The 22,935-nt window shown below is 30.2% G+C and overlaps 1 protein-coding gene across 2 annotated transcripts in view; it reads right to left on the bottom strand.

The window, feature by feature from the left end:
* Positions 1–22,935, bottom strand: part of SPR (G protein-coupled sex peptide receptor) — a 1,160,093-nt gene that overhangs the window by 494,909 nt on the left and 642,249 nt on the right. The window contains exon 1 of one of the 2 annotated variants that reach the window (XM_072519552.1): positions 882–1,027. The exons of the other annotated variant lie outside the window; for it this stretch is intronic. The gene's annotated coding sequence lies outside the window, so the exon portion shown is untranslated. Of the gene's footprint in view, positions 1–881; positions 1,028–22,935 lie in introns of those variants that run through there. 2 annotated transcript variants of the gene reach the window in all.

Here is a 22,935-nt window from a genome sequence, read left to right as displayed (position 1 = left end):
AGATTGTGCCCATCTTTTTCAAATGTAGTAACTACATAAAAACTCACATTATGAAATTATATGCTTTAAATGTTTTTATTGTTTATTTTATTAATTATAAACCATTTAAAAAAATGCTTAATTTTGTGTTTAACTTGCAATAACTTTTTTGTTTATAAACTGTCTTTAAAAAATATCATTTTAAACACAAAATATTTTCAAGAGAGTCGTCATTTAAACGTTTTACCTAGAATGCGTAGTTTTTTCACAATATTAAAATGAATGAAAAAAGTCCTTTTTTTTTATTTAAATGTTATGACGCAGTAAAAGTTTCGATAACCACGAGAGTTACGGCCTTTCTATTGACTTCCCCCAGATATTCCAGATAAAAAAATACCACCCAGTAATTTTTTGATTTTTCAAGTGATTTTCAGCTTTGTTGCATGGGGTAATAAACAGCTTATACATTTAATTATTTATTTCTCTGAATAAAAAATCAAAAAGGTAGTGTTAACTGTTGATGTTGATAAGTGACTTAATTGATTTATACCGTTGTATATTTGTTGTATTATTATTTATTTAATATTTAGCTATATTTCTAACTTATGCCTCGCAGTATATATATATATATATATATATATATATATATATATATATATATATATATATATATATACATAACTTAATACATTATAGCGAAATTAAGCCATTATATACTGCTTGCCTACAATATCAAGGTTTCAATTTCCGGAGTGGAAATCTAAACCTCAAACATTTGATAATTAAAAATGTGATTTTCATTATATATATATATATATATATATATATATATATATATATATATATATATATATATATAACACAACTATACGATTTGCTTAATTTATACAAAAAATACTAACCAGGATTAAACTTTGGAACTGTTGGTTTAAAGAGTAGAAATTTTCACTTTCTTCATACCGGATATAACCGCACACACATACACAGTGCTCAGTGTAGCACGCATTACACACACACTAATGGTTCAATAATTCACAAATAAAAAAGCCTATAAACGGAATATAAATCCTAATATTTTCAATTTACCCAGAAGATAATGTACATGCCATATAGATATATCGCAATGTTAATGATTACGGTAGGTATATATTAAACAATGATAAACTATGCTTATAATTACCTGCATTTAATTTATAACCTCTCTGACAGCCGGTTTATATTTACAACTCTATTATTATTTAAAGATTAGCAAGCAGTGAGAAACAGAAATATTGGAGATAAGAGCAGAATTGATAATGATCGCATGATCTGATATATATAATATATATATATATATATATATATATATATATATATATATATATATATATAATATATATATATATATATATTATATATATATAATATATATATATATATATATATATATATATATATATATATATATATATATATATATAATATATATAATATATGTATTTTATATATATATATATATATATATATATATATATATATATATATATATATATATATATATATATATAGAAATGTAGCCATAACCTCCCTTACTATTAAGAATCAGCAGATTCCGATATCCGACGTTATAAATAGGAAGACATCAATATTTTAATTATTATTGTAATTATTATGTTTCAATAGTCAAGTTTAAAATCATTAAATGTAGTAGTTTGTAGTATTTCTCAAAATTGTAACTTTTATTTTCGAAATAAAGATTTTTTTTGGGAAACTCAACGTTGAAGAAACATTTCTGGCGCTGCGAACCACAGGATATTTCATACAGAAACATAGTCGTTTCCTGGTCTACATTAGTTTAATGAAATCCTGAAGAACCTGGTAAAAGAGAAAAATGTATTGGAAATCAAACACGATCATCCTTGCGTAAGTTTTTCCTTTCTTTACCATTGTTTATGAGCATTTATTATTTTAATTGAATTCTTAAACATTCACATTGAATTTATTATTTATTGTTTATTGAATTTATATTATTTATACCATTTTACTTCAACGAATTTTTTATATATACTTGCATTTATATTTTTTCATGTTTGCATATATTTTATGAGTACATTGAATATTTCCCAAAATAGTATCGAAAATTTAAGTTTACTATTCGACAATTTAAATCTAAAAATAAAAAGAAATCTACAAACCTCTAAATCTAAGCCTGCATCTAAATTACGTTCCAAAATGCCGATGACCAATAGCGATATTGCTAGCCTTTGCTCAACTCTGCCCGAATTCTCTTCTGGAGACAACCTCTCCACCTTTATCAAAGCAATATTTTGCAATATACTACTTCAGGACATAGAAGAAGAAAACCAACAAATAGAATGCATAAAGAAATATTACGTAAAAAATCACAACGGAATAATTGAAACCTACAAACATTTAAAACAAAAATTTTATTGGCCCTCAATGCAGACAACTATTTCTAATTTTATCAATAAATGCGAAATTTGCCTAAAAAATAAATACGAACGACGCCCTTATAAACTTCCCCAATTAGGACCGTTGTTAGGTCAAAAACCTTTTGATATATTACATATCGATCTATTCCACTGCAATAAAAACCTGTATCTCACAATAATAGATTCTTTTTCCAAATACGGTCAATGCTATAAGCTCACCGACAAAACTTCCATTTCGATACTAAATAAATTAAGACACTACTTTTCGCACCACAATTATCCAAAAAAGATTGTATGCGACAGCGGCACCGAATTTAATTCCGCAGTCATTAAAGAATTCCTAAATATCCACAAAATCGAAATACATTTTACAACAGTAAACAATTCTTCCTCAAACTCTCCAGTAGAGCGCTTTCATTCAACTCTTATTGAAAAACTTAGGACCTTACAAGCCCAAAATCCAAATGATTCGTTAGATGACATTCTAACACACGCCATCCTTATTTACAACCAATCAATCCACAGTTCCACAGATTATTCCCCGTTCTCAATTCTGTACGGACCCTATGCAGAAGAAATACATTTCGACTTTGATCTTCCGATATACGAAACATATAATCAAAGACATAAAGAAGAACTCCAACCCTTTATTGCAGAACTATATAATAAACAAAAACAAAAAAGACAACAACTTTTAGATAGACAAAACGAAAATGCCGAAGATATTCCAGAAATAGACCTCACAAAATCCCTATATGTTTCTAAGAAAAAACATAAGTCCAAATTACAAGCCCCTTTCTCCACTATTCATCCAGAAACACAAGACAAAACAAAAATTATCGGTAAAACAGATAAACAAAATTTAACAAGCACTCACCTTAAATATGTAAAACGAATACGAAAACATGTAGACAAACCTACTCAAGACCCAAATTTTTCACAGGACAATCCTCGCCCTGGTCCATCCACTCAGTCAGATTCCGAATAACGGTTATAATCAAGACGACTCTGACTTAGACTTATTTAAATCACACATAATCTCTATAGAAAATAAACAAAACGAAATCATAAAAAAATTTAATACCCAAATATCTTATGGAAACTCTTTTAACACGAGATTCGATAAACTTTTAGAAAAACTAAATTCTGATAATTCAATTCTCATATCTGCACTCAACAAATTATCAGCTGATTTTGACAGCTATATCATTCTACACAATGAGATAATAAATCTCCAAAATATAAACGAATTTCTAATGAAACTTATTAGAACCATTACTTTATCTGAACTTAATATCTCCAATATAGAATTATTCACTTTAAAGGAAATAATAGACCTTAAAGAGAACCTTCTCAAAATTTATCCCAGAAATTCAATTCCAATGAACACCCTTATGAACTTATATAGTCAACAAAAACTTTAGTTTGTGTAACTTCAAATACAATGCTCATAATAATTAAAATCCCTATACTCCATGAAATTCCTTACACTACCTATAAAATCTATCCCATTCCAAACAAAGATCATGTTATGATTCTGCCACCTGCAAGCTACTATACAAATAATAAATGGTTCAACACTTGTATAGGACAAGGCGATAACATAGTTTGTTCCAACTACGTACAATCCAAATGTAACATACCCAATGTAGATAATTGCACAAAAACATTAATCACAGAGAACTTTTTCCAAGAAACCAGCAAAGTCATATTGCTCGGAATAGTTCACCCAATGAGAATCCAGCAGATAGAAATTAATTCAACCAGCCTCTTGACGACAGATGTACCAATAATGATTGAAGGTATCCAATTTAATAAAAAGACGTCTCAAGACATTTCCATTCCAAAAATTGTTCCAATAAAATTAATACCAAACCATGAGATGAAAATTGAAAAATTAACAATCCCAGAGACACATGGCCAAATTCAACCAATAGATACCATAGAAGTACTACCCCGATTATCAATAGGACTGAGCACCACTTCTGTTGTAATATTTTTAACTATTTTAGCTTTCCTAATAATCTTCCTAATTAGGAAAAGAAAACGAATTTCCAAAATCCTATTTGGAGAAAAATTGCATCCTGCCCAGATCCAGATATTAGACGAACTGATAGCCGAAGTAACCAAAACTTCGAGGACGAAGTCCCAACCAATGGAGGGAGGAGAAATGTAGCCATAAGCTCCCTTACTATTAAGAATCAGCAGATTCCGATATCCGACGTTATAAATAGGAAGACATCAATATTTTAATTATTATTGTAATTATTATGTTTCAATAGTCAAGTTTAAAATCATTAAATGTAGTAGTTTGTAGTATTTCTCAAAATTTTTTTTGGGAAACTCAACGTTGAAGAAACATTTCTATATATATATATATATATATATATATATATATATATATATATATATATATATATATATATATATATTAATGTGATATTAAAAGTCAGAGATGCGCCAAGCAATTAATTAGCTAATTAATTAATTAATTAAACTTATTTAAATGATGGATGCAATTATGATTTTATCACACTATTTAATTCTCTTATCTCAGGGTTATATTCGTGCTTCAATATCTATGCTTTACATATGATAGGTAAGATCTGAGGAATACCGGAATAATAAACATTTATGATACAAAATTATATATTGAAATAAAATTTACACTCAAATATCTTAAACAAAAAATATCTCATACAATGATTATCAAAATTTTGTTCTACGTACGTGAACCTTCAAAAATTAATGTTATATACTATATAAATTAAAATTTCAAATCAAAATTGTTGTTCTATATCTCCTGATAAATATTTCTATCTTTTCTGAAGCAATTAAAAAAAAACTTTGTTGATAAAGGAAAAACTGACGAATGAAAAAAAAAACTATCTCTCTGATGATGAGTTGTCCAAATCCTTGTTCCTTGTAGCCTACACTATCTATTCTTAGCAGTTCCCTAGGTAATCAGCAATCTTACAACAAATTATTGCGAGCCTTTCGTCTTCAATGATCTCTTTCAGATGCACGTATCGTTCAAAAGATAAACTTCTTCTCCTCTCGATAAACTAAATCTCTCGTTCCGGCCTGAACAGTGACTCTTGGAATATATAAGTAGAAAAGTATGACTTACAATATTTTACTGGATCAGCTTCCGTCAGGATACACTTAGTCCACGAAAAATCACTAACATTCACTTCTAATGCTTACTATCATTTGGGAACCGCCAAAGAACTACGACTGTTCGCCTTGCACCCTTGGAAAACAACTGATGATCTTTTTTTCCTCTAAAATCTAGCTAAACTCTCATTCATCTATCTCTCCCACTTTTTTTCACTCTTTGCCAATCAAAGTTCGTCATATTTATCCCCATTTAGATAACAAACAACAACCCTAACTACAATTATAACTTTCCTAAAACTATTAACATGTTAATCGTTTCTACAAATTCTTAAAAACTAACGGAGAAACGTAATTTCTAAATTCTACCCTATTGTCTTCATTCACTGTACAAGTCCATTTGGAAAACCCGGTCGTATTGTTCAATTCACTACGTTCACTCAAATATATTTTACAAAGAAAATAATTTATGCATATCCTAAATTTTGTTTACTACAGGTAATCCAAAGATAATGGACTTTCATTTCTTTGAAATATCTTTCATAGTTTATCAGCTGAAATATTTTGAATTATTATGTTTTATAATTTGAAATATATTAAGAGCAAACCAATATTATTTTTAATTTTACATAGCATAACAATATATATATATATATATATATATATATATATATATATATATATATATATATATACATATATATATATATATATATATATATATATATATATATATATATATATATATATATATATATATATATATATATTATTATTTATATTACCCTCAGTTATCGCTCCCTGGTATTTTAGCAACACCATTCACTATGATCTGAATGTGCCTACATTCGAACAGAAAATACAAAAAACATGCTAAAAGAAGAAGGCTGTAGATATATTAGCATATTAATCTTATAAAATACTTATTAGTTTATTACATAAGAGTTGTTAGTGCAGAACCAAGTTATGTACATAATGTAATCTTATATGGTTATAGCTCTTATAGAGCATATCTAGATTTGCTGTTAAATAAAATAAAAAAAATACATATCGGCATTATTCTTGTTGTACCTTCACTAATTATATAGTTGATTGAAACACAAAGCTGTATATGTACTATGAGCATATATTAGCATTGTTGTGTTTGGTTGTGTACCGAATATATAGTTTATTGGAATACAAAGCTGCCCACATGATATTTGACGCTAGAGAGTCCCTTTACCAAAACCGAACTGCGTCCGGCCCAGTTTGAGTGGCCTTCAATTTAACAGTATCGGAAATTAGTCAATTAGTTACACTTTGTAAGGACGTTCCATGTACTAATTTTTGCCGTTACCCACTTCCATTCACCCACTTGGCACATAAATTAGCTGATTGTACAATTTCAACCCGTCTCGACTTCGCCTTTAGTATAAGCAATAAAAAAGTCCCAGATTATTTCTTCAGGGGAATAAGTAAACCTTATTGTTAATCTGTTTTTGTGAGTTTTCCTTTCTTGAATTTATGGGAAAGTATTAATTAAATAGTTATATACCTATGTGCGTATGTGTCTGATTTAAATTTTTCTGACGTTCCAACAAGTTTTCTTTTCCTAATACAAGTAAATAGGTATATTTAAACCATTTTTAAATTAGAAACAATAAAAAATTAGCAAAATTTTTGTTACACGGTTTCAACTTTAGTGTGCTTTAGGACCGGGCTATTTACATCTTTACATGAAGTCATGAGATCGTCACAGTCATAGACACAAATCCCTAATTTGACGTTGTCAAATTATTTTTTTTTCCAAGTCAATCTTCGAAACAATTTTCGATTTTTAGTATAATTTATTTTTCATTTATAAATAAAAATGTATTATCTAGTTAGTATAAACTATTTTTAGATAAACTCATTTCGCAACTAAGGAATTAAAAGAAAAACATTAATTTTTTAATTTATTAAAAGAAAATATATTCTGATAATCTTAAATTTTTGTAAAACTTGGCATCATTGGCGATATAAACCAATCGTAGCGATTTGAGGAAAAGGAACATGGCATTGTATTGTTTACCTTTGAGTTGATAATTTCCTTATTTGTGACATTTTAGTGAATTTGTTAATATATTTTAAATTTTAATTGAAGAATAGTTAATAGTTAAGTGTAATAATGGTGCGTAACTGTGTTGTATGTAGGAAAACTGCATATTTACATCCAGAACTGTCATTTCATTCGTAAGTATTATAAACATTGGAATTACGTCCATGGGCGTAGTACAGGGATGTGATGTTACTTAATTCTTGACATTAATTGGAGTTAAATTTTGTTAAATGAAGTAAATTTTGTAGTGTTATAAATACATTTATTTATTTTTTCTAATCTATGCTATAATTGCTATAAATATAATAATTTCAATGAAATATCATATTATGCAGGTTCCCAGTAAAGAATCAACAGATGCTGAATATGTGGTTGTCTATGTTCGGCTTAGATAAAGAACAAATAACCAAAACTGCTATGGTCTGCTCAGAACACTTTAGAAAGCATGATCTAATTATACAACCAAGTGGACGGGTTAATTTGAGGAAAGGAACTGTTCCAATAAATATTTATCATAAATCACCAGAACCAAGTTAACTATAACGAATTTCTATGTAATTTACCATACAGAGTATAATAAATATAATGCATACTCATGGCATATTCCATAATTATGATAGCATGTCTTTTTCTTTTTTTTTATAAATTCAACGTTTCAGTTCTACAACCGATATGGAAAATATAGAAACAGCTTCGAGTAGTATTGATAAGGATGATTTTTATGGACCTTCAAAAAGGTGAGTTTGTATCGAATTTGTTTATTAAATTTACAAATAAAATCTAAATGTGGATTTTGATTATTTATTTCATTTTATTATTAAAATTACTCACACTATTTTAGTAGTTTCATTAATACTGACGAATGTAATATGGCGACAGACTTAATTTTGTATGAGATTATTTTAATCTTAAACCAATTTTAATATTTTTCTTTAATGTACATAAATTGTATATTCTAGATATTTAAATGCCAATGAAGAAAACAAGGAAAATATAGATATAGAAAACGCATCTTCGAGCACCATTACAGCATAAGAAACTGAAACTGTAGAGTTGTTACTTGGTGATAATACTTTTTCGTATGTTCCACGTAATAGTTATAAAAAGTGAGTTTTACGTTTAATTTATAAAAACAAGGATTATAACTATGAAAACCTAATTATATGTTTTTGAAAAAAAACCGTTGACGATAGCAGCGATTTTTCAACACCTGAAAAGGCCAAGAAACATTTTAGAGTGTTAAAAAATACTTATTCGAATTCGAGGTATTTCTTCGAATTATTGGTTCCAATCTTGCTTAAGAAATAGGAAACAAGTAGTTAGAGCAAATGATACTGACTCTAGTCACAAAAGCATTGTATGTGGTGTACTGGGTCCTCTGCTTTTCCTGATCTATATAAATGACATCACTAACTTAAAAATCGATGGAAAATTTTTTTCTTTTTGTTGATGATACCAGTATTACCTGAAGCAACTTAAATATTGTAACTCTTCATGCAATTATAACTTCTGATCAGCTTAAAATAAAAACCTAGTCCGACTCTACTGTACTCTCTTTTAACGCGAATAAGAAGGTAGCATTATCCTATAAAGGAGCTCTTCAACCCTTGCTTCTCAATAACAGCCAGATCAGTATCGTTGATTCTGTAAAATTTCAAATATTTTTACAGACAGCAACCTTAAATGGTTCCTTCATATCGATTTGTTAAGTAAGAAACTAGTCTCAGCCTTCTATGCAATAAGATCTCTTTCGAAGGAAATCAATTTAGCATCTTCCAAAATAACATATTTTTCTTTGTTCGAATGTCATCTTCGATATGGCCTTCCTTTTTGCGGTTCTAGTACAGCTGCCCAATCTAATGTTTTTAAATTACAAAAAAGAGTAATACGGTATCTTTTTGGCCTCAGAAGAATAACACATTGTAGAAGCTACTGCAAAAATCACGGAATTTTAACTCTTCCCTCTTTGTATATTCTAGAAACTGTTTTCTTACTTGGTAAACCCTATATGTTTTTCTAGCAAGACCCAATCATGACTACTCCTCCAGAAATTCAATCTTTGATGTGTATTTATCGATCTCGTCCACTGAGTCAGTAAAGAAATCTATATTATATTCGGCAAAAAAATTATACAATTATCTCCCTTTGTAACTTAAATCTACAACTTCTTTACTTAAGTTCCGTAAACTGACAAAAGCCTATCTATCTGAAAGACCATATTATTCAGTGGACGAGTTTCTTAACGAGAAACTAAGAAAAACTATATATATATATATATATATATATATATATATATATATATATATATATATATATATATACATATATATACTATATATATAGTATATATATATATATATATATATATATATATATATATATACAGTGTGACCCATTTAGATTGGAAACACCTCTATAAAATTTGAAGTTGTTAACCGATTTTAACCAATTTTTTTTTAATGTCATGTAATAAAAGGTCTATTGCGGGACAAAATATGAAATATTTAGTTAAATTTTCAGAGCATTCTACGATACTTTTTCTTCGTCGAAAATGGAGAATTTGTATTAGCGATTATTTTATTAAAAAAATTTCTACGCCACTGGATTTAGAGTGGCTTCAAATAGCTATGACAAAAATTTCATCGAGATATATTTATTAATAACAAACTTATGACAACTTAAAATTTTAAAACTCACTCAGAAAAAAACACTCTGTATTAACGTTAAAAAAAAACACTCTGTATTAACGTTAAAAAAAAACACTCTGTATTAACAGAAACATGGAAACATAATTTTAGTTTAAATACTATTTGTCTCTACCAATCCACCATCTAATTGGATACATTTGTCGTAGCGTTTATGAATATTCCTAATTACATTTCTTAGTTGTTAGGGAGTAATTACTGCACATGCCTGTCGAATTCTTGCACGAAGTTCATTTACGTCTCTTGCACGGGTTTGGTAAACTTTTTGTTAGGTAACTCCCCAGAGAAAGAAGTCTAAAATTGTGAGATCTGGAGATCTCTATCAACGGACTACCCCAGCCTATCCAACGGTTCGGAAAATTTTCATTTCGCCATTGCTTCACGGTTCTGGCGTAATGAACTTAACACCCATCTAACTGGATATACAAATTCAATCGTTCATTAATTGAGAGCTCATGAATAGCATCCCATAAGTCGGTGTTTAAAAATTATAAAAAGTTCTGTGAGTTCAAGTTTTCTTCAAAAAAGAAAGGACCAATAACTCACTCGTTCAGTATACCACAACAGACATTGATTTTTTGAGAATACTGGCTTTTACAGTTTATTATCCAATGGGGATTATCTGCTGTCCAATAGCGACAATTCTGTGATGATCGTGGCTTCTGTGGCTTCGTCGGTAAACAACATGTTTTTAAGACATAGCCGAATACTCTCTCGAGGCACATTCAAATATAAACTGGCATTAGGGTTATTTCTGAAATGATCTAAAATGATTTGATCATTTCCTCTTCTTCTTTGTAACGGGTTATTTTTTAAAATTAGTTCTGATACTGCACCATATTCATTAAATATTCTATTAATTTTGTTTACCGTACCGCAGCTAATATTAGGACGATTCACATGTCTGTCATTAAATATTGTACAAACTTCCCTGGCACTTCTATCGTTATCTCCCAAAAGATGTATAATTTCAATTTTTTCTCTCAAACTTAATCTTGCAACCATGACACAAAATATTATTAAAATAATTTGAAGTAAATATTGTTGCAGATATTATGCATAAATTTATGCTAGCATTGAAATTTGTATGCACAAATAATGTCAAACAGTAATATCGTTGTCATGACAACTGAGATTTAAGTTGTAGCATAAGTTAATAATAATGTAAGTGCGTTACTTAAATTAAATTTTTATGCTATTTTAAACATTTTTTGTCTAGTAGTGGTTTATTATTAAAATTATTTGAAAAATAATTAGTTTTATGGTTATCTGTTGATACAGGGTGTTCTTTTTTGACTCGTAGCTTGGTGAGTTTTAAAATTTTAAGTTGTCACAACTTCGTTATTAATAAATATATTTTAATGAAATTCTGTCATAGCTATTTGAAGCCACTCTAAATCCAGTGGCGTAGAATTTTTTTTAATAAAAAAATCGCTAATACAATTTCTCTATTTTCGACGAAGAAAAAGTATCGTAGACTGCCCTGAAAATTTAACTAAATATTTCATATTTTGTCCCGCAATAGACCTTTTATTACATGACATTAAAAAAAAATTTGGTTAAAATCAGTTAACAACTTCAAATTTTATAGAGGTGTTTCCAATCTAAATGGGTCACACTGTATATATTATATAATATATATATATATATATATATATATATATATATATATATATATATATATATATATATATATATATATATATATATAATTAATATTTTTCTAAATACATATTCTTGAACTTTTATCTTTCTTCTGTCTACTGGTATGTTTAAGTGACATACTAATGTTACCAACTAACAATTAAGCTGGAGTTATACACGCTAATTTACTATATTTTTTCAACGTATCACTCACTGAATAAGAGAAGAACATACTCAATAACCAGAACAGGTTAATGTTTGGGGAAGAATTTTTTAAACTTTTTATTGCTTGTGTATTATTTTAGTTTAAATAAAATATTATATAAAGTACTTCGCCATTTTATTTACTCCATCTTTATTCTTTTGTGTAAATAAATTTTTATAAATATATTTTTATACACTGAAAATTAAAATTATTCATCGTTCGTTGTTTCTCACTTATTCGAAATATTTTATATGTTTACGATACTAAAAATAAAAGCAATCAAACCAATAGTCATTATTTATTAAAATGAAAAAAGTGTTTCAAATACTTTTCATTTATTGGAAGGTACGCCGCTGACTGAAAGGGAAATGTCACAGTCTATCACCTCGTCTCTTTCCCCGCGCCTATAAACTTTTCGACTTCAAATTTAGGAGAACAGAATGCAGGGCATGCCCAGTCCATCTTTATTTATACGTCCATGTTTGAACCTTTGTTCTAAAGAATCCATTTCTACTGCCTCGATATTTTGCTCAGATTGATACACTGGTAGACAAGTTGTTATTAGTTGTACTACAAATTTGTATACTATTGTTTTGTAATTAACATACATACATATACAATAAGTCTGTTACAGCCCAAGTCGTTTCTTGCTCCGTTTACGCCAGCGATTTCTATCAATCCAATCAATTTTTGCCAATTCCCTCTCTGTTATTGCATCTTGAAGCTCAACATTTCAAATCTTCTTTAGCCGTCCTCGTTTCATGCTTTCGACGGAAGAAAACTGCCATGCTCTTCTACTCTCTTACGTTCTCTGGAGGGCTCTATATAAAATAAGCTGCTTCTTATTAATGGTATCGAGAATGTTGAATTCTATTTGTATACTCCGTCTGACCATTTCTTATGTGCTTATAAGCTCATGTCTTCTATTGGTATTCCCAGTCCGCCGTATTTTATTTTCCAGTTTGTTAAGGATTTATTCATCTATACAAAAAAGAAGTAGGTGCTTGACGTGCTCTATAGATTTTGCATAGCTTTTATAACACTGGTAAACAAAAATCAACTTTTTTTGTGACATGGATAGAACATGGTGATAATAATGTACACTATCATTAGAAAGTCAAAAATAAACTTAAATTTCCATCACCCACACTTTATTCGCTACGAAGAATTGTGCATTGTAGGCAAATATATCAATTTTAGTATGTTCTTCGCCATGCGTTTGCCTTAAAATATTGTGGCAGATGTTTTACTGTGATTCTTATTTACTGGAGCATCACAAATTATTGTCCAACAGTAATCTGTCAGTAGACTAGGACTTCATTTACCTTGGTTACGCTTTTCCATCTCTACGTCTTGGTGGAACCGTTCCCTATGTTCATCATTTAATCCCCTAAATTTTCTGGAAAGAAATTCAGATGAGCATTCAGAAGATAAATTTTCAGAGACATGTTACATCCTATTTCTCTGTAGGCAGTAAGAAATTTTGTAACAAGATCTTTGTAATTGTCAGCTTTGACAATGCGAAGAAAATTGGGCACGACTATTTTAAAAGCTCTGTCTTAAATCATTAAATTCAACTTGTGAAATTGGACGGGGTTTTAAGGAACATTTAAGATTTTGAAAAAGTGGATCATTGTGTATTTTTTTTTCTTGAAATAGAAAGATTTTTGCTATGGTTGACGGGATGAAATAGCCGATGGTAAATAGGGATTCTTTCTGTTATGCCGTCGTCTAACGAAAGTTTGCGATCACTTATATAAACGCTTTCCTATCTTTTGAAACGAGAAATATCTATTCAATACTGAGGTTAGTCCAATCTCTGATAGTCCTCAGCCAAGACTTCTTCTTCTGTCCCAAGCTTTTACTTCTCTTAACTCTTCCTTGCATAATGATGTTTAGAAGAGAGTATTTATCGTTTCGAATTATGTGGCCCAGTCCCAAACTAAGAAGAAACACTTCTTCGTTTGGGACTTTTGCAGTCCAAGGAATTTATAGAATACGCCTATATAGTCACATTTCAAATGACAAAAAAATAGGGGTACTGCGCAGTTTTCTTGACTTCGGTCCTTTGCTCTGAATCTTCATGAGACCAGAGTAACAATTTATAACATGGGTTGTCGGTTCTCTCCATATCATTGGTATTGCAAAGCGCATTTGACGAGTTGTAACTTTTAACCCAGCTGTTAATAATGCTACAAAATTCTTACAAAAAAATATAAGGGGCCCATGTCTTATCTTGATATCCCATTTTAATTATAAAATAAAGTTTGTCAGCTCTACCCACAAGTGGGGTGAGAATAAGTTTTTGCGATTTGAATTGAAAGTACACATATAACAAAAACTATTACCCTGATTTACAGGATACAGGTACTCTCCTTTGTTGGTAATTCACAATCGATTACAGTAGGCTTATATAAATGAATAAAACTAATGTACTGATGAACTGTGTACACGTTGCATATATAATAAAATTAAACAGATTGAACTTGTCTTAAACTGAGATATTTGTCATGTGAAGACAATATACACACTCAGTGATGGCGCAGGCCAACATTGATATCTTACTTATTTTATTTTCAAAATATAATTGCTGGTTACTCCAGATCGGTACAAAATAAACACATTTTGTTTTTAATTTTGATTTAAGAATGCTGAAACATATTGAAAATACCAAAAAATCTTCATGTCACTAAATATGTGTTGACCAGTGTAATTGTCTATTTAATGACCTGTTTTTGTAATGCTGGCGACAATGGCGAAAGTGGTACACTATAGAGAGAGAAATTATACTATCATATGCCTTTGGGAGGTTTACAAAAGGTAAATGGAGAGATCTGTTCTTTCAATTTTTTTAAATGAGCTGTCTTAAAACAAATATTCTGTCATATTATCTCTATATTGCCACTTCTTTTTTTACATATCAATGAAACACATGGTTCTATTCATTTGGAACACTTTCTCCTTTTAAAAATTGCGTAGATATAGTTACTGGTATTTTAAATAGTTGTCCAGAAACTGCCTTAATTAGCTCTATCGGAATGTTATTGGGTCCAAGCGCTTTTCCGTTTTCTATTTGTTGAGTGACCGTTTAAAAAGGGGGATAATCATCACTTTTTGTGAAGTCGTCAATTAGAATTAGTACGATAGGAAATTTTTTTCTATCCTGTGTCAGAAGAGGCTTGTCATGTTCCTTCCACATATCTGCCATAATTAACAAAATACTACCATGTTACTTATAATATATGTTCTAAGGTCTTTTATTAATTTACATGCTTTACTGGCTTGTGTGTGTCTCTTACAATTACACAGGCCAAAAAAAAACATTGATAAAACTTTTCTTACAAATTTATGTGAACCGTATGTATTTTTTGGCGCTAAAAATGAATCTGAAATTAGATTTGACATATCACCCTCAGTTTTCCCACAATATGACACTGATTTATTCTACATTATAGTAATTTAAAGAAGACAAAATACCGAAATACATTAAAATAATACGTTATTAGAATAAATCTTTTTATCTAATTCCTATCTTGTAATAGCATAGGTCTGTACAGTTATTTCATGAGTGAATGGTTTTGTATTTTCTTTCTTTTTTCTGTAAAACTTCTCAAGTCGCTTTTTCTCCTACGTGAGGAACTCTGTTGTTCCAGATGAAGTGACCAACAGCAATGACCCATCATGTTGGTGTTCCAACGTACCTGGTATCGTTTCTCTATCACCTTGTTATCCTGGTGAAATCGTTTGCCTTGTTCTTCGGTGACATCACCCAGATTTTCAGGAATAAAGTTAAGATAGCTATGGTTATGGTTAGCTACTATAAACTCGAAGTAAAGGTCTTTCACATCACCTAAAAACTTGGTTACAACTTTTTTGAATCCAATCCAAGTTTCTTTTTCCTTAGTAGTCATCTCGGTTTCATAGGTGGAGTCGAACATAATTTTACGAATATCTGGTCCAACAAACACTTACTTTCAATTTGGCTTCTAATAAATATGGAAACGTTCCACTCAAGTACTTGAAATATTCTCTATCTTTAGGCAGGGCCTTGACAAACTGTTTCATTAAGCCTAACTTGATGTGTAGAGGTGAAAGGAGGATTCTTTTTGAATCTATCAAAATTTTATACAAAAAGTTCTTCTCGTCAGGTGTCAAAGCATTTCCTATGGGATATTGTTTTGTGGACCAGTGTTTATCTCTTGCTCCACTATCCCATTCGCAAATAAAACGTGCAAACTTTGTAAATTCTGTTTATTGATAAGTAGCATGCAAACAACTTTTAAATCTTCACAGATTATCCAATTGTGAGCTGAATAGCTAATTTTCTCTAGAATTATCTCAAGATTTTTATATGTCTCCTTCATATAAACTAAATGAGCAATAGTAAGTGAAGCATAAGTGTTCCCATTGTATGAGAATACAGCTTTTAAACTTGTTTTTGAAGAGTCTATATCTAATATAAGTCATCCTTATTATACTCAATAACAAACTCATTCATTAGACCACCAATATCATGACAGTAAACCAAATCCTGCTTCTGCCTAAAAAACTGAGCAAACTGTTGATATCTGTCCTTTACATGTAAATAGATATACCAGACGACAACAAATTCTTTTCTTTTAATTCTCTTAATTTGATAATGCGGGTTTCAACGACATGGTCATCTCACGTGTAGGTTATGTAGGCTGGCCACGTAGATGGCTTGATTTGACTTCGCTAGACTCTTTCATAGAGGGTTTTCTTAAGTTTTAGGTCTAAGAAGCCACAAACTACAGCGGCTCTCAAAGCCAACGTAACCTCATGCTAAAGGTTAAAATCAGCCTGATTTATGTGTCAAAGTCTTAGAAGTGTTGGATGCGTTTACACAACGAAATTATGGTGGATATTTACACCATGTTTTATTTTTCATACATAATGACCTCGATAAGACTTTCAAATAAAAAAAAATTCCACGATATCTCCCACATTTTATTTTATTTAAAATTAAATAAAGGAAGCGTTTAAATAAATACTATTATCTTCCAAATATGTGTTTAAAATAATATTTTAGATTTTAGAAATTGCTGCTACTTGTTTACTTTAATGAATAACAACAAAAATAAACAAAATATACCAATGAACGAGCGGGTAAATACGTCGTGCTGTTTAACACCGTAAAGTTTTCAAATAATTAATTTCTGTTTTTAAGTTGTAATTAAGTTTTATTTTATTTTCTTTATTCACTAATGTCTGCTAGTTTCCTTCAAAGGTCTTTTTATTTTCAAATGCAGACTTTTTATTTGTAATTTCCTGAATTCCGGAAAGAACTTGTTTTAAAAGTAGCTTCGATTTTTTTTAATTGGAATAAGATACAAGGACCAAAACCAAATGTTCGATACCGAAAAAATGATTTTTTTATTCGAGTAAAATTTTAAGATATTTCTTATTGGCAAAACTTTTACAGTAATAGTACAGAAACTTCAAATCTGCTATATATATTTGTATTTGTATTGTAAAGCTTGATGTTTTATTATTATGTATGGTTCGTAGACATGTATAATATATGAAAAGATTGATATAAGGTTGAATTCTCGAATAAATGAACTTTGATCAAATGAAAGGCAGATATCGAGCACAGTTTATTAATTAAATCTTGGCCAAGTACTTTCGCTTCCTAGAGCATCTGTTGATGGTTGATAAAAGTTTTTATGTGATTAACGTTTTAGACTTACTTCGTCATATTTGGCCTATCCAACAATCATAGAATGTCATAAACATAAAATTGTACATTACACTACACTACACAAGGACAAACAGTTTAAAATTTTTAAAATGGGCGAAGCTACATTATGGTTGGCATAAGAAGAGAGAATGGCTCCTAGTCTTAACGGAAATGTTAAGGTGACATGTGACATATGACAGCTTGGATGGGCAGTCACAACCATGGAGATGTGATTTGTACATTTTAAAATTCTATGAAAATAAGCATTGACCAAAGGTCCAACTGACACTACTATAGGAAATCAACTGATGAAATATGAAATTATATAGAATATTTTAAGTAGATTGCATAATCCAGATCTCACACTTAAACCTGTCTATAATAATGTAAGTAGACGTAAAGTATGGATACAAAAAATAGACTAAAATATCTATTAGACAGTGGGTGGTTGACTACAATAAAAGGGTCTACCAAGCACTATCAATACTGTAGAAAAGAAGAAATCTAACTATGAAATTGAATATAAAAAAAATCAAAATTAAAAGCAGAGTGTATAAATGGGGTATAATCCAAGTAGTTTAGCTAAACCCACAGTCAATGGGAAAACTATAAAATTAATATGTCAAAGCATTACTCAAGACCAACTGACCAACAGTATGAGATGTTGAAATATAGAACTGTGGAGATGGTATATCTAAATTACGCAGAGATATGGAGAGTGAAATTAACGCCAACTATACATCAATTAAACCTGAGCAAGCTAGTAAGTAATGTACAATTTTATGTTTATGATATTCTATGGTTGTTGGATAGGCCAAAATTTTCGAAGTAAGTCTAAAACGTTAATATCACATAAAAACTTTTATCAACCATCAGCTTCGAGTTTTTTATCAATGTATATTAATTTTCTTTAGTTAAAAAACGTTTTGCGGCTTATTTCAGATGCCCCCGAAGATGATCTAGGAAGCGAAAGTACTTGGGCAAGATTTAATTAATAAACTGTGCTCGATATCGGCCTTTCATTTGATCAAAGTTAATATATAAAAGGTTGAGTTGTATATATACTTTGGACCAAAAATCGAACTAACAAAGCTCAACTTAAAGGCTGATTTAAATAAAAGATGTTTTTTTTGTCATTGTAGTAGATCTATACTGTCAAGACCACTGTTATTATTGATTAGGCTGAATAATACTACTAGATATTTGTAGTGTTTAGTTAGAAAATAAACAATGGTCTGCACAGTTGTTTACTCAGGAATAATGTTTTTGTACCTACTAATAACTAAAATGAATGATGACTAATTCAGTCAGGGTAGACAAGTAAATGTGGCTTTATGGAATTATTTTGTATTATATGTTTGTCAAACTTTTTTTACTCTTAACCTATATCATGTTGTTATTTATCTTTTCTTAATTTTTTTATGTTTTTACTATTTTTTTATGTTATATAGCTCGACATGACATCCTAATATTTTATAAACCATAGCTATTCACCACCCAGTCTGTTTTAAGTGCAGTACTGAAAGACTAAATAAATGAGGTTATAAGATAAATACAGAATTAACTTTATTATTTCATTTTATTTTTTAAATCAACATGTTTGTATTTTTAATAAATTTTAGTATAGACTCGAACACTTTCTTCCTATTATCGTTTAGAAAGTAAATTATATTTGTTGGGATTTAACTACCAATCTTTGCGAGGTTGTTATTAGGTCATTAGGTCCTTTATGTGAGTGATATGTTTTATACATTTTAGGAATATGTGGTCAATATTGGCTGTTTCGTTGCATTTCTCGCATATATTGGTTGCTAGTAGTCTTATTTTGTTCAGATGGGCTGGGTATGATGCATGACTAAATTGTATTCTTGTTAATGAGCCAATTCGTCTTCTGCTGAAGAAATATTTACTGTACTAGTAGGTTCTCGAAATATTTTTTTAAATCAATGTGTACTGTGTTTTATGCGTGTTACAATAATTAACCCAATAAGCTGTCCATTTTTGATACATGTATTTTTATACACTTTTATGTAATCTGATATACAATTCTCATAAGTTCCTAGTCCTCCTATTTCTGTGCTATTTTCTGCAAGTTTATCCACTTGTTTATTTAATTTATACCTATGTGGGCTTTTACTTAGCTGATTTGTATGTTATAGTTTTTTCTGTAAGTTGACCCATGAGCATTTTGATTTTTTTAATATATGGTTGAACTATTTCGAAACCTAGATTCACTTGCTTTTCAATACTTTTTAAAACCAACATTGAGTCAGAAAATAATGTAATATTCTTATTTTCATTTTGTAATGATATATATTTTCATCCTTTTAATACTTCATATATGCATCTTCTGTCAGAATTTAGATTTGGTTATTCATTTTATACTTCTTTCTGATTTGTGCTTGGGGAACAAATATTGCACAACCTGTCCCTTCTTCTTTTTTTGGATATTTATATCGGTGTTCAAAGTTCGGTTACTTTAATTTTTTTTTGGAATATGTTTAATTATTAGTTGATTTGTTTTATGTAGAATATTGTAGAATTATCACTCTTGTTTGATTTTGGTAAATAACAAAATATTTATCACTTTTGGCTTTTGTGAATTTACAGTGACTGTATTACAAAAACCTATGCATGATAAAGGCGATTTTTTGTTTTTCATTTAGAAGATAACGTGGGCAGCATTCGGCAGATTATGAACAATTTTAAATAAAACGTACCAAATACTTTAAAGGCAAGAACTTTCGATTAGTACGTATTGCCGGCACTGACATATGGAACTGAAAAATAGGATTTTAACAACAACATCGTCCACAAACTCTAAGTGACTTAGAGAGCTATGGAACGGAGAATGCTCAACATTAAGCCCAGCAATCGCAAGTCCAATGAAGAAATAGGAAGGAAGACAAACAAAAGTTATAGGTTTAATCCAAAAGATTACCATGTTAAAATGGAACTGAGCAGGACACATAGGAAGAATGGAAGAAAACCATTGGACAAAGCGACCTAATAAATGGAGACCAAGATCAAGCAAGAGAAGAAGAGGCAGACCTCAAACGAGATGGACTAATGACATCAAGCCAATGGCTGGTCGCGAGTAGATGTGAATAACAAGTAATAAAAATAAATGGACACATCTAAGTGAGGCTAGGAACGACTGTTTTTTCGTTGGTGTGAGTAATTGTGGAGGCGGATACTTGTAGGATTTGTATATTGTATCTCTTTAATAGCTAATCTATTAAAGGTTAAGCTAGCCACTCTATTCGAGGTACTAGTTATTTCTAGTACCCTTCGTTTTCATTTCTTATTGTTTAGAAATTCAATACTGTCTGTTCTGCCCGTTGATATTACTCGGTAGTAGAATCTGTTTCTTGGCGCTAATTACGATAGCTCTTCATCTTTCTGTCTTACTTCGCTGATTCCTGTGACGTTCCATTTTATAATTCAGTTTCTTTTCCAGTTCTAGTCTGGATTTATTTGATAGCGAGCAGCAGTTATATGTTGCTGTATAGAGCATTGTTTTATTTCGGTTGTGATTTAAATTCCGCAGATTCTTAGCACTCACCAAATGGCCCTGAACTGTATACCTTGATTCCAAAAGCTATCCAGTTCAGGGCCATTTGGGCCTACGGAGAATAAAGGCCATGATTTAAATGTATCGTTCATGTTATATATATATATATATATATATATATATATATATATATATATATATATATATATATATATATATATATATGTATATATATACATATATATATATATATATATATTATATTAGATTATATATATATATATATATATATATATATATATATATATATATATATATATATATATATATATATATATATATACGAGGCGTGTTTTTTATGTAAGTACCGTTTTGGAATTAAAAAAAGACGTACAAATATATGGCAATAATTTTATTTTTACATGAAAGCCTGTACCTTAATCTACTTTTCTACATAATTTCCGTGAATATTGAGGCACTTGTTATAACGTGGCACGAGTTTTTGAATACCCTCCTGATAAACTTCTGCCGCCTGACTTGTTAACCACTGCATCACAAATGTTTTGACTTCGTTATCGTCTTGAAGACGCTGACCGCCCAGGTGTTTCTTCAAGTGCTGGAACAAATGGTAGTCGCTGGGCGCCAGATCAGGGCTGTATGGAGGATGATCTAGAGTTTCCCATTTAAATGATTTAATGAGATCTTTGGTCTGATTAGCCACATGTGGACGGGCATTGTCATGCAGCAAAACGATACCCTTACTCAACTTGCCACGTCTTTTGTTCTGGATTGCACGACGCAGATTTTTCAATGTCTTAGAATAAGACGCTGCACTGATTGTCTCATTACGAGGCAGAAACTCTACTAGCAATACTCCTTTCTGTCCCAAAAAACTGTGCACATGATTTTCTGGGCAGAAATTGTTGCTTAAACTTCACTCTTTTGGGTGATGATAAATGTCGCCATTCCATGGATTGTTGTTTCGATTTTGGTGTGACGTAGGCTACCCACGTTTCGTCACCAGTAACAATTTGGTCTAAAAAATCTTCACCTTCACTGTGGTACCGCTCAAGGAAAGTCATTGCACTGCCTAAACGTTGGGTTTTGTGCAAATCCGTCAACATTTTTGGAAACCAACGTGAACACAATTTCCGGTAATTCAAGTTCTCGGTAACAATGCGATACAAAACACTTCGAGAATACTGAGGAAAGCAGTCGGACAATGATGAAATTGTAAAGCGTCTGTTTTCTTTCACCTTTTCGTCCACTTTCTGCACCAAATTTTCATTAACGACCGAAGGACGCCCACTCCGTTCTTCATCATGCACATTTGTGCGGCCATCTTTAAATGCTCTCACCCATTTTCTTACCATTCCATCACTCATAATGTTTTGTCTGTAAACTTCAACGATCTCACGATGAATATCGATCGGTTTTACGCCTTTAGCACTAAGAAATCGTATAACAGCCCGTACTTTACAATCAGCGTGACTCACAATTGTTGGAGGCATCTTAAACACTGGAGTAAACAAGTATACAATGAAGAATCAGACTGTAATGG

The sequence above is a fragment of the Diabrotica undecimpunctata genome, chromosome 1 (assembly GCF_040954645.1).
Source record: "Diabrotica undecimpunctata isolate CICGRU chromosome 1, icDiaUnde3, whole genome shotgun sequence".
NCBI lineage: Eukaryota > Metazoa > Arthropoda > Insecta > Coleoptera > Chrysomelidae > Diabrotica > Diabrotica undecimpunctata.
The sequence above is the reverse complement of the archived record's forward strand: the minus strand, read 5'-3'. Positions and strand labels throughout refer to the sequence as shown.